The sequence below is a fragment of the Cibotium barometz genome, chromosome 24 (assembly GCF_041138505.1).
Source record: "Cibotium barometz isolate CiBa-2024 chromosome 24, ASM4113850v1, whole genome shotgun sequence".
Lineage (NCBI taxonomy): Eukaryota > Viridiplantae > Streptophyta > Polypodiopsida > Cyatheales > Cibotiaceae > Cibotium > Cibotium barometz.
The window spans coordinates 37,719,823-37,730,049 of NC_141069.1; positions in this window are offsets into that span (position 1 = coordinate 37,719,823).

Here is a 10,227-nt window from a genome sequence, read left to right on the forward strand (position 1 = left end):
TGGTCTCTGTACATAGTCAAAATGGGATATCTGAGATCTTTACATGCTCGATGTCATCTTTGTGTGGTCTGTACCATCCAAGTGCCCTTGTAACAATAAAGGAATGGGCTCTATGTGATCTGCATATATTTGGAACAAGTTTCCAAGATCTGTACATGGTCGGTGTTGCCTTAATGTGGCTTGTATAGTAGATATGACATGTACATGGTCTTTATATGTGTGAGATAGGTTGTGTCATCCATAGATCATGGCCTTGGATGGTCCATACATATGTGTAATGGGTTGTATTTACCTTTACATTCTTGGTCTTCTCTTGATATGCTCTATATAGTCCATGTGATCTGCATATGGTCAAAATGGGTGGCTATATGGTTGGCCTTATCATGATGTTCTCTATTTCATGGTCCATGTGGTCTCTATACATGGTCAATGGGCTTCCCAAGGTTTTTACATGCTCACTATTGTCTCAGTATAATTTTTATGGTTTATATATCATTCTGGCCCAGGGAATCCATCCGGCTTGCGAGTCCTGTGGGAGCGTGTTTCCCTTGATGGTTTCATTTTAATGGCCTATTCAAGTTCTTGAGTGGCAACATTAGGCAGGTATGTGGTGCTAAGCATGTATAGCTATGTGATCTCCTACCCATGTACCATAGGGAGACCTTGTTCTTGTGCGTCTAGTAAGTATGTCCAGGGTGGCAAGGATATGCATCCATTTCTCAAAGTCTTCTGGCTTCAGAAGAGGTGCACATTCCTCACTATCCTTTTTATCATCTAGTGTCTTGTGGCACATTTGACACTGATGGACTGTAGTGGATCTAGTTGTTGTTACCGAGTTCTCTGCGATGAAACAGGCTAACATCCAAAGTTCATCACCACAAAGGTGTGGCGGTAGGTAGTTCCAAGGATGTTTATTTTCAAATCCTTCAATAGACCAATGGGTCTAGCTGCGGCTCTATCAGCGAGTTTGACTAGTAATGTTGTATCATCCATGGCGGGTGCTCCCCATTTTTCCCAGCATTGTTTTGTAACAATTCTCTCTCATGCTCCCCCGTCCAGGATTGCTATGACCTGGAGGCCATCAAAGGTTTTCGGCAATGCTGCATTCAATTTGTCACCTTCAAAGTATTATCCAAGCTTATTTACTCGAACTATGGGGGTGCCATTGATTTCATTGATTTCATGGGGTACAACAAGTTCCTCTAACTCATTAGAGTAGTCTAGATCCATGGATGCTTGCATGCCTACCCCGAGGCATCCCTCCATCCAATCCTTCAGATCTTTCCATAAGCTTGGGCTACCTTGAAGAGCAAGGTGCCAATAGGGATTTGGATCTGAGAGGAGAGGAAGGAAGAGAGACCAGCAATGTCTCTAGGAGTGGAGGCTGTTCCGTGAGGAAGGTCGCTTTGGCTTAATCTTAAGCTCTTATGTGTATACGGTATGTGGATGGGGATTTTTGTATCCTTTCTTTTAAGATGGTAATCCTCCAGATCTCTGAGATATTCAGCTACCCGGTTTCCGTGGGGGGTAGCTGCTGCAGTGGGTGTTGCTGCTTGTGTTGCCCTCTCTCGACGTAGCTGGTCTGGGAGCTCCCTAGAAGATACCTGCGCTTCTTCAGTAGGTCTCATGTTGGAGACCGACAAACATGGCTCAAGGTAGGCAGTAGAAGGCTTGTCTTCTATTTGTGCTTGGCAATCCCTGACCAATCTTGGCTTTCTTTCTCCTCTATGGGGTTAGGATATTCGGCAAGCTTTTTCAGGAGCTGGTTAGCATCAATCGATTCCCGGGCCTGGGCGGCTGAGGGTAGCAAATCTTTCTCTTCTAACGAAGAGGTTGATGCATGTGTTGTCGTGCCATCTTCCGAACCACTTTTGATATAACTACCCGGCTGTCTCCCTTGCCGATCTTCGTGGTTTTGCTTCTTGAGCATCTAGTTGCTCGTGCTTGTTCAGGGACATTCTTTGAGGATAGGACCTTTGCTTGTCCCTCATCTCGTGAGGTTGATGCATCTACTATAGCGTGAGTTGTAGCCTTTTGTCTGTTTTGTAATCTGGTTACGGCATTAAGAGGGACCGTGTGGATGAAGCTGTCTCTTACACTCAGCAGGTTAATGCTGGTGCTGGGATTAGCTTCACGAGCCTTCCTCGTTATTCCAGGTCTCAGCGAGACGGACAATCTTTATACATATGGTCAATTCCACACCCAACGCATAAAGGGGTTAATGCAAGAGCACCTACTATAGAGGTACTTGCCACCCCTTTCTTGATAGGACACTCGGCCACTCGATGAGGTCCTGTGTAACGATAGCATTGCATGGGTGGTCATTTTGCCATTGTATTCATGTCTTGGCCCTGTGGCATTGGGGCGGCTAAGTACACTGGGTACATTTGGTCACCCTCCATCACGTAGTGGCTTAGAATTTGAGAGGGTGGACTAGTTGGCTCTAGGGGTTCCTAGGTAGGACCTTCAAGAGTTTCCCCCTCATCTCCTTCTTCAAAGATTTCTGTTAGGGTTAACTGACAAACACGTGTGATTCGTAGGCAAAGGGGGGTAAGGTGGAAGAATCGGGGGTGGTAAGGGCATTTTACATATCCTAAGAATTCCTCTTTAGGCCACTTCTTGGCCTGGTTGAGGTGTATTATGGAGAGTAGGTGTTGGAAAAGCCAGTGGTTGCCTATGGTTTATAGGCAAGGCTTGAGATAGAGTGCAGGCTTGACTATCCCTTTGCTGATAGTAGTTCGTGACTTCATGATTGAACCATGTTTGGCAGTATGTGCAATAGAGGGTGGGATGGGGTCACAAATATCGACACTCTATGCTGGTATGGTTAGCTTGGCAAATTGAGCACCATACAAGCTCCCTCTTCAGATAGAGATGGGGTTGGCCGACCTCGATCCCGGCCTTGGCCGGTTCTCCAATGTTGGGTCATCTGCTGCTGCTGCATTAATACAGCGGCCAACTGCTCAACTTGCTATCCAGATGTGGACCCTTTGCTATTTCCATCATCAGATTTTGTGCTAGTGGTCTTGAATGAGGCTTCTGATGTACCCTCATGAAGTTCTCGGGAACGTTTTCCCTTGATGTTATCCTTAAAGTCCATATCACTCCTACAACATTGCTTGAAGGAGGTATGGGCCAAGGCATACAATGAATTGTGTAAGGGTACGTCATCCAAACCTTCCAGAAATCTCCCTACTAGTCTCTCATCAGAGAACTTGTCTCTGGCATTAATGCGAGAGTGGAGATATCTGACTCTGTTGTTGATATAGTCTCGGATGGTTTCATCGTCCCTTTATCTAACGTTGTGCAGCTGCTCCATTGGAATCCATCTAGTACCTTGGCGAGAATATCCTACCTTGAAGGCCTCTTTCAAGGCTTCAAAGGTGGCCTTGTCCTCAGCTTTTAAGGACCTAAACCATTGGCCTACTTTAGCGTCTAGAGTGAGACCAAAGGCACTCACCTTAACTTGATCTTCCACGTGGCCAAAGGCTTCACAGATTTAGTTGAACATCTCCAAATGTGGGATGGGGTCTCTAGTACCATCAAATTTATTGATTAGCTTTGAGATGTTTGTGGGTATATTTCACTCTATTATATGGGTCTTGATGCAGGTTACACTAGAACTGGGGGCGTGATGCTCGTAGCCACCCCCTCCCTATTTCCAGAGTCCCAGGCCACCTTTTCCATTCGACCATGAAGTGCAGTTGGTCACAACCTATCGTTGTAGAGTTTGACACGATAGAGTTTGCAGTTGGTCACAACCTATCGTTATAGAGTTTAACACGATAGACGAAAGGATGGCAGCACATGGTTGGGAAGATGTTTGTTGTCTGGGATTGCAACCATCAACTCAAAGCATGGCAAGAATGGGCAAAAACCAATCAAGTTTAAAGAGAGAAGATTCCCAAGGTGATTTGTAGAGTGGTCTGATTCCTTAAGGAGGGGGAGGCAGAGTTCTTGTTTTGATAAACAAGTAAGTGGATTGTATCTTGTTTTTTTGTGATTCACATGAACAAAAATCTTATATGTCATCATTTACCTTATTTTATATGCATGTAGAATTACCAAGGTCATTACCATTCATGTGCCGAGCATAACGACACATGATATATTTATGATGCAGCGTGTGAGCCTTGTCAATCCACAATTGTTGTTGTCAAAGTTCAATGATGCAGATCGTGCATGGGTTGAGAAAGCTATTACTCATTGGGGACCTAACAAATCAAAGTGGCTGAAGCTTCCCATGGCACTCCTCTCACAATTGGTTTTCAAGGTATGTGCGTGCCTCGTTCTCAGACCACAATAAAGCCATGTTTTAATTTCAAAATACGTTTTTAAAACATAAATGCATTGCAGTCAAAGTTCGATGCCCACGTACCAAGCCAAGGTCAGTGGCTTACCTGAGCGAGGGAGTAGAGAATACCTTTTTAATGTAGAAAGTTAACAAGAATTATAAAGATGCACTGACCTTGGCTTGGTACGTGGGCATCGAACTTTGACTGCAATGCATTTATGTTTTAAAAACGTATTTTGAAATTAAAACATGGCTTTATTGTGGTCTGAGAACGAGGCACGCACATACCTTGAAAACCAATTGTAATTCTTGTTAACTTTCTACATTAAAAAGGTATTCTCTACTCCCTCGCTCAGGTAAGCCACTGACCTTGGCTTGGTACGTGGGCATCGAACTTTGACTGCAACGCATTTATGGCATCTTTGTAATTCTTGTTAACTTTCTACATTAAAAAGGTATTCTCTACTCCCTCGCTCAGGTAAGCCACTGACCTTGGCTTGGTACGTGGGCATCGAACTACCAAGCCAAGGTCAGTGGCTTACCTGAGCGAGGGAGTAGAGAATACCTTTTTAATGTAGAAAGTTAACAAGAATTACAAAGATGCCATAAATGCATTGCAGTCAAAGTTCGATGCCCACGTACCAAGCCAAGGTCAGTGGCTTACCTGAGCGAGGGAGTAGAGAATACCTTTTTAATGTAGAAAGTTAACAAGAATTACAATTGGTTTTCAAGGTATGTGCGTGCCTCGTTCTCAGACCACAATAAAGCCATGTTTTAATTTCAAAATATGTTTTTAAAACATAAATGCATTGCAGTCAAAGTTTGATGCCCATGTACCAAGCCAAGGTCAGTGGCTTACCTGAGCGAGGGAGTAGAGAATACCTTTTTAATGTAGAAAGTTAACAAGAATTACAAAGATGCCCTAAAGGAGATGGAGGTGCTTTTTACAAAGAGGGGACATGAGCTGGCACAAATTGCCAACCCCAACTATGGCAAATAGTTTTTTAAGAAAGTGATCTCCGACCAGGGCTAGGCTAGCAAATTCACTACTTTCCAAGCTAGCAGAGATTGTCGAGCACACATTCCAAATGGAGAGTAAGATCTCTAACTCTCTCGATGCATTAAATTTTTTTTATATGTAGTTAGAAACATAACGTTGGTTCACAACGCAAGAAATGTCAGCTCCTTGATATATTGGCGGTGGCGAGTTTGCTATGAGGGACGCCCATATTCTACCATGTGATAGAGCATTCTTTGTGTGGATCCATCATCATGTGTACTAGTTCCAATTGATAGAGTACACATTATAATTGTATACAAAGTTGGAGACAAACTCACCCCGCCGTAGCCGGTATGCACAAGCCAGTATGCACAAGAGAGCCACATTGGACTCTAGGATAGGTATCAGAGATGCTCTCAAATCTTACAGGAAGACTCACTTTGAGAAGGCGTTCGTAAGGTGAAAATGGGCAAATGCGTGCCACCTTGGATCCTAACCACTAGCAACCACACCTGTTGTGCATGGTACGATACCTCTTATACATGTATGTAGTAGCATGCCACAATACTATTATTGTTATTTAACACATTAGGTGGTGGAGAAGTTGTTATTGTTATTTTATTGGTTTGCTAGAGAATTTTAATGTTTTTGTATTAGGTGGTGGAGAAGTAGTGTGTAAAATCGGGTATATATTCCTGAGCACCCTTCAAACGCATGGGTGCAATCTGAGACAGAGGAGACGAGATTGTACCCCGAGGAGTGAATTGACGAGCTACGAGGCAAGGACACTTGGATGGTGTGCCCATGGTGGGGATAAACTACCCAGAGGGGGAGTTTCCTCTAGAGGAGGCTGAGTAGTTTCAGAGTACGTTTCATTGTGTGTGTAGAGTAACACATATATATGAACTATGAAGCTTATTTTTTGGGAGTTTAAAGTTCATATGTTGGTTGAATGCAAGAGCGAAGAAGGGCAAGAAGCCAGGCATCAAGCAAAAATCAGCCCCCAAGAAGAAGAAGGGCAAGAAATCAATAAACGAGGAGCCTCCATCATCCATGACCGTGACAGCAACGCCCAAAAGAGATTATAGCCAGAGTGGGAAGGGGATGATATATGAAGATGCTGAGGATAGCCACTCTAAGGATGATAAGCATGAGTCCCACACACAGGGCAATGAGGATAGCCACTCTGGGGATAGCCACTTTAAGGATGATAAGCATGAGTCCCACGCACAGGGCAATGAGCAGGTGAGCCCGCATGATGGTGAGAGCAAAGAGTAGAAGTCGAAGAGCTCAAAAGAAGAGGACACAACCCTCTTGGGATCCAGTAAGTGAACTTATTAGTTATTTTATTGAACAACAATAATAACATGTATTTGGTCTTGCCTCAACTATCATCTTGGCCTTCTCCGTCTACCCTAAATTTGCAATGAAGGTGGAAACTTCTCCTCAAAGAGGAGCCTCCTTTGCCTCTTCAATGATGCCAAAATCTTTCCATATCCCAATGGTTGTTGCTACTTAGCATGTTCTTGTTTGCAAGGTTTACCGCTTTCTCTATTGTGAGCTTCTTGTAGAGCTCCTGCACGTTAGACATTTTTATCCATGCTTCCATAAGGGAATCCGATTTAGGTTCCTTTTCTTTGAGGTGCATGAAATATTGAAGAGCTTTACTTAAGATGCTTGCAAACTTAGTACTATTAGAGGGATTGCTGGATGAAGCCATGATAATTGAGTTTATGCCCAGCCTATTGCAATACGAAGATATAAGGGAAGGTGGGGTGGGATGTGTGCCTAGAAGAAGAGTACTAGAACATGGAAATCTCTATTGTATTTATAACTTCTCAGAAATACGAATAACTATTTTAAGCATAAAAATAACTATTTTAAGCAAGAAATAATAATTATTTTATTGTCTCACTCAAACTCTCTTTCTCTCTTTCACTCACACTCTCTCTCGTCGCCTCGATATCTCTATCCATCTTGCTCCATCTCTCTCAATTGTCAATTTAATTACCTAAACGGTCAGAGTAGAAGCTAAAAACAATGCCATTAACATAATTTGAGTGTACAAGAGTGCATCACAATAATGCATAAAACAATACATTTCTTTCATTACCAAGCGAGTGAAATACATCAGTAAAGGACGCAGCGGATGCTGCTGGAAGAAGGAAGGTGGTATAGGGTAGGGAGCTCTACTAAATGGTGCAAGTGCGGGTGGTATAGGGTAGGGAGCTCTACTAAATGGTGCAAGTGCGGGTGGGAATAGCAGCCTCGCAAGTTCCAGACATGGTGTCCATGATGAGGGCATTGTAAAAGAACCCACAGGGGGATATCTATGGCATGACATGTCGATATTAGGGCTCCCTTGGAACACCAGGTGGGCATGACGAGGCACTTGATTGTGTTGGGCTCATGGGTACTGGGGCCGGTGGATGGTATGGGTGAGGAACATGTGGAGATGATACCCCCACGTCCCTCGCTCCTCTCCACTTACCTCACCCTTCAAAAATTGGTTACCCAAATCATCACATGAACATACATAAATGGTCATAAACACGAACTAAGGCACACCTCGTTGCTCTCCATGATGCTGATGCAATGTTGATGTAGTATCCTGCATGCTCTAGCAAGGGTCCCAGTACTGGCAAAGCAATCTAGGATTGCATCCCCTCGATCGGTGAGCGTCCCGAGTGACCAACTTCCGTAGTACAAGCTCACAATTGGCATATATAAATGGACGACAATATAAAAGACAATGACTATATAATGATTACACAAATTGTAATGAAGTGAGTGTTGTAATTACCTTGCCAAAGGCTCACTATGCTCAACAACATCTCAGATGGGATTCGCGTACCAACTGGGTATGGCGAGGTTCCCTCTTGCGCTTTTGGCTCTAGGAAGATATCATTGTCCGCCTTGAAATCTGAACAATCTACAGCTACCTCACCTCCCCTCTCCTGTCATACTTTGGACGATTAGACGTACTGTCACTGGGGTGCGTAAAGATGGTGATGACCAAACAGTGACCTACGTGCACACACTAGTAAGTACGTTAAGGAAATCATTGAGCTTCACTTTAATAAAAACCACTTCTTCACTCACCTCTTCTTTGCCATCTTCTAACATGACATACAAGTACACGGGAAGCACAAGAACAAAGTCATTCGCACTGTCAAATTCTAAGTCCCTGCCTCTCGCACAGTAATCCCAAGTGCTCCACTTGTAGAGTACACATCATAGTGCCATCGGCCTCCTCTGTAGGAACTCTACAACAAGTATAAAAGCTAACGCCATAAGTACCTCCCTAAAAAACATTCCATCAAGAAACCACAACCTCGTCCTTGTAGAGAGAGAGAGAGTTGCTGGAAAATCGGCCCCCAAACCAAGCGCAGGCCTCCAAGGCTGTTGAAGGCATCCATGATTCCCCACCTCATTAGACATCCCATGAATTGCAATACTGCAAGATTTCTGGAACAACAAAGCATATAAGTGGACTGCAAACTATATAATGATGACAAATGGAGAGAGTTAGTAGCACGGGTTAGAGATCATACCTATGTTTTCGCTTTCCCAAAAGTGCGAGACGGAGGTGATCAATGTTGGAGCCGAGAGCTAAGTGCAAAGGGTCCACCACATGTGGATGGTAGTCTTCATTTAGACATGTGTTTAACATCTCGTAGGTGTTTGTCATAATATGCTACAGTATTGCAAATTTTCTTTGAAATATAATGGAATTTGCATCTCTCTATGGTGTTTTTGTGAAGAAGTAGCAATGATAGTGGCCCATCGAAGTAAAGAACATTGTGTACACACATGCTTTCATGTATTGTTGCATGTGTTCGACATCTTGGCCAGAGTTTGTCATGTAATGCTATGGTCTTGTAAATTTTATTTGAAATACAATGGAAGTTTTAGATCATAATATAATGTCTTTGTAAATGAGTTGCAATGATAGTGGCCCATGGAAGTAAAGAACATTGTGTACACGCATGCTTTCATGTATTGTTGCGTGTGTTCAACATCTCGTAGGTGTTTGTCATGTAATGATGTGGTCTTATAAATTTGCTTTGGAATATAATTGAAGTTTTAGATCATAATATGGTGTCTTTGTAAATGAGTTGCAATGATAGTGGCCCATGATGTCTAGTGCTCAACATCTCGTAGGTGTGACAGTAGAGGGAGAGGAGTAGACAGATACAAGAAGGGTAGAGAGAGAAACCACTCGCCTAAACACCAAAAAGCGCTCGCTCAAAAATGCTCACTAAAAAAATACACCCTTAACAAGAGATCCAAAATGGAGAATCCATGTTGTATTAGAAGGCAAGAAGATGATCCATGTGGAGGTCATGCCCATCAAACCAATTATCCACCTAAGAGTTCCATGATTTGCATGTCCCCATCGATGAATCAAGGGCCAATCTCAAGAGGTGCTCACTATCAGTTGTGTAGACATGATGAATATAGGTAATGGCATAATCATTCATAAGCTCATCATCACATGTCTCTCTATGCGCTTCCTTCAAGTTGTCTCACTGAGATTCAATCCCTTAAAAGGGGCCCTATACATTGTTGTTAGGTGCACCAAGGTATCAAATAGTGGTGGGGGGTTCTTGGAAATGGGCCTAGAAATACTACCTCTCTAGTAGGTATAGTAGGGCTAGGGATACATATCCTATTTTGCGAACATGTATCTAGTCTCATAAAAATGATTGAGCATGTTAAACTAATCCCGAGATACGCATATAATTAAACAATCTCCACCTTGAGTCCCTTGTAGGCTAGATGTAACCTACTATGATGTGTTTTGAAGACCATGACCTTAGTTTTGCTAATATTGATCATGAGCTCTCTAACATCATAAAACTTCTAAAGTGAATCTAAATGTCTCCTAGTTACTCTATAGAGGATGAGATTAGAACAATGTCATTTTCAT